This window comes from Ctenocephalides felis, unplaced genomic scaffold (genome assembly GCF_003426905.1).
Source record: "Ctenocephalides felis isolate EL2017-DRISC unplaced genomic scaffold, ASM342690v1 CF-g0.4_SCAFFOLD_03693, whole genome shotgun sequence".
Taxonomy (NCBI): Eukaryota; Metazoa; Arthropoda; class Insecta; order Siphonaptera; family Pulicidae; genus Ctenocephalides; species Ctenocephalides felis.
Genome location: NW_020539847.1, coordinates 11,199 through 15,056, shown reverse-complemented (window position 1 = coordinate 15,056; position 3,858 = coordinate 11,199). Strand labels below are relative to the sequence as shown.

Genomic DNA, 3,858 nt, shown 5'->3' with positions numbered 1-3,858 from the left:
ACAAGTTCTAGTGTTGTTTGTGAGGTTATCTGGCTGTACAAGCGTTCCTATGAAATAAATCATAGACTTATTGTCTTCTAAACATATATTTTTTTATATTATTACACTGCTGATGAATCCATAAACACAAATTCTTTGTTATTCTTACAGATCTCGCAGACAGTTGTACTTGCTTATCGGCTGGGTCACAAGTTTCAAGAACTAATCTAGGCTATCTGGTCCATCGTTAAAATTATGGGTCAATTATAGTGATACAGAGAAGGCTCATTCTAAAGCAAGTTGAAGCGCATGCAATATGTACCAAATTAGATGTTACACCTAATCACACTGGTTACACAAGATCTGCGAGAGACAAAAAAACATCCAAGGGGTGTGTCCATTAATCACGTGTTCGATTTTTAAGGATTCTGGGACCTCGGTGATACATGGTGATATTCAAATTACCCTTCCTCTCCCCAACAAATATCACATGTATTTTTAGTTATGAGAAAAATTGTTGTTTTGAACCTTACTCAATCAAGCTTCTAGCGAGGTGATCATGGCACGCTAGGCTAGATAGTGTACTTATATTATGAAGTCGACTCTAGACAAAGAAAGAATTCTACTGAGCTCGATCCTGAAAAGTAAAGGAAACTAGCCTGGGCCCCTTCTGCAAAACGAGTACCTCCTACACGAAGGACTGAAAATAGAAGGACCGAAAGGATTGGGAAGAAGAAGAATGCAGATAGAAAAAATACAGGGAACTGAAAGTCAAAGCACAGACACAGAAATTTGTGTATAAAATGGGAAAAAGGTAAGAGAATTATTTAGACATGGTTGTCTCATACCATGTACTGCATTCAAGCAAAATACTATATATATTATTATTATTATTATTATATTATTAAGAGATTTGAAATCCTAACATTTAATATAATTTATACATTTTTTATACTGAATTTATAATTAATTTATTATTCAGGCTTTAGTTGAGGATTTGTGCAGATATTTGGATTACTTAAAACGGCTAAACCGATTTGGCCAGTCTTAGTCTTGAAAAATTTGTGCCAATCCAGAGGTGGTCGGAAAGGTGAGATATTATTTCAAAATCGCGTAGAAACTTTACATTTTTAATTTGAAAATTTTTGTAGAAGTGTACCCCTATTTATAACCTATGCGGTAAGGGCGAAAGGAAACGAAAAAAAAAAACGAACGAACAATATTAACTAATAACATACGTCATTTTCGAGCATTGTGATTGGTCGCAGAACAACATTCTACAAATTTGTTAATATACTCGAATTAATATATGAAATTTATTTCCTCAGTAACAAGGACGAAATATACGAGAGAAGTTTATCAGCAGCAAAAATATTTATTTTAGGAGGGCCCCGAGAGAAATTTTCCGAAAAAGAAATTGAACACATAAAAGTAAATATTACAATCACTAAATAAATACTTTTGTGTATTAATTTATTATCCAATTCCAGAATTATATCAACAATGGTGGTTCAGCTTTAATCGATAAGAATTGATTTGCGAGCACATTTTCGACATTTATTTAAATTGTGCAAAACTTGTTCAAGCACATACATTTTATTTTACATGTATGAAAAGCTTATAAAATTTCTACATAAATGCATATAACGATTTTCAACCTTTGGAACGACGAAAAAAGTCGTCAAAAGTTTAATAAAATTGCAATCATAAATGAAAATGGTTATACATTTTCTCACATTTGTTTGAATTGCGCAAAAACTTGTTTTACAGCACATAAACTTTGTTTTATAAAGATAAAAAGCTCATACAATTCTCTACACAACTGCATTTTACCAATTTTCAAATTTTAGAACCATACTATATGGGTCCACCCTAATATAATATATATATATATATATATATATAAACAATGTGATTTTATTTGTTTCAGGCGTATATGAATAAAAACATAACAATAATACCATCAGCAATGTATTCTGTTAAGAAATGTTGGACTTGAGAAAAGTTGTGTGTACACATTGTTAACTATGAAGATCAGACAGCTGCACAAGCTTTGTACCATTTGATCAAATTGGTTAAACCGACCGATTCGTCTAAAAAGTTCTACCAAAGGTGAAAGTTTTAAATGAAACTTATGGACGGTTATGTAGAAGACCAAAAGTATTCCCAAGACTGTCTGAGACTTCAATACATTGTAATGATGATCAGAAGGAGTACAAAGTGTTGTTTGTTAAATGAAATTGCTGAAGAGAAAACTGTTGAACAGTAAGAAAGAAGATGTCAAAGTACCAGACGTCCTGGTAAAAAATCAGCAGCACGAGTGATTTCAATTTTAGATTCCCTTACATCATACTTCAACCACAAAACCTGGACCAAACGATCCTACATATCACCATCAAATGATATCCTTTCAACAAGTAAACCTGAAGAAGTCCTTTTAATCGTCAAAAGATTGTTAAAGCCAACAACAAAAAGGCTGCAGATAATTTAGCAGCTTTAGCAATTGCAGCTTTGGAGCCTTTTCAAAAAATACATTTGTTTACAAAGCTTAAATTGCAATTCATGGATGATAATTTTATCGATCCTGTAGAGATGAGTAAAAATTTATACAGGTTTCATATACAGCACCATTTCGATTGTATAAAAAAATTGAAGGAAGAGATGGGTAAAATTGGCGGTAAGAGGAAAAGAACTGGGTAGTAGATATATGTTTATTTATTTATTTATTTATTGAGATTGTAAAAAAGTGTTTGAAAGATTTCTATTATATTGTAGTATACAGTGCAAATATTTTATATATGTATAAATTTTATATATTTTATATGTGCAGTAATATAAAAATATTGATGAAAGTAATAAAGAATAATTACAACATTATTAATGATGCTGAAGGGTTTTTGAATTAAATTAAATTTATTTATAATATATATATATATATATATATATATATTTGTAGATGTATATTTTTAAAAATAGAATACACACAAATATTGAAAATTATTTATTGGTTTTATTATTATTATAACAACTATGTTACCAGTCTATAAATATATATTTTATAACCTACTTATGTTTAATTTTTGGGTAAAAATAATTAAAATAAATTATTCAGTCTGTGCTGAGACTTGCTTGGACAAGTTTCTTAATAATAATAATAAATTTACATATCACAAATTTAAATAGATTTAAAGTTAAAGTGTGTTGAAATTGAATTATTTTCTTATTAGAAATATATTTTTAGGATAAATATTAGAACTGGCATAATAGAAGTTCTTGCCAGTTTTTTTTTTTTAAATATATGTCATACAGCTTGATATCAAGCTGGCCGATGTTGAAATCTAACTGATTTGTGCAACCCGAAGTTCTTAACACTTATTCAAGCACCAATCTCATTTCTTCTTATTATAATATTTATTAAATTTTTGCGAAATACTTATAAGATAAGCTTTTTTATACAGCAAATAAAATTTGGAATTCCATAATCTGTTCTGATAATTAATATTTTCATTCCAAAGAGTATCCTATTGCATTTTTAAAATATTTTTATTTTAAGACAACCCCATGGTTGTTCTATACTAACTGTGATGAAGTTTAACATTTCATTTGGGAACATATTTATGATCAATAATTTCAAACAAAAATGGATATCTCTACTGTTTGATACTAAGTTACTCCTAACGCTGGATTTTTAACTCGGGAACTTGTGATTGCCAAGCATTTCACTTACATCATTTAAATTGCAAAGATATTTTCAGAAATTAGGATAATTTAAAAAAATTACCATATTTTTTATGTTTTTCCAAAAATTATAACAACGTAAGTATATTTGTCAATAGTATTTTGTAATGGATTAAGTAATTAATTTATTACGTTGCGCTG

General features: G+C 29.1%; 1 long non-coding RNA gene across 1 annotated transcript; it reads left to right on the top strand.

Moving 5' to 3' along the window:
• Positions 1 to 404: 404 nt before the first annotated feature.
• Positions 405 to 1,400, top strand: LOC113390898. Its single transcript, XR_003368301.1, has 3 exons — positions 405 to 793; positions 962 to 1,069; positions 1,131 to 1,400. It is a non-coding gene; the product is annotated as an uncharacterized LOC113390898 (long non-coding RNA).
• Positions 1,401 to 3,858: the final 2,458 nt, after the last annotated feature.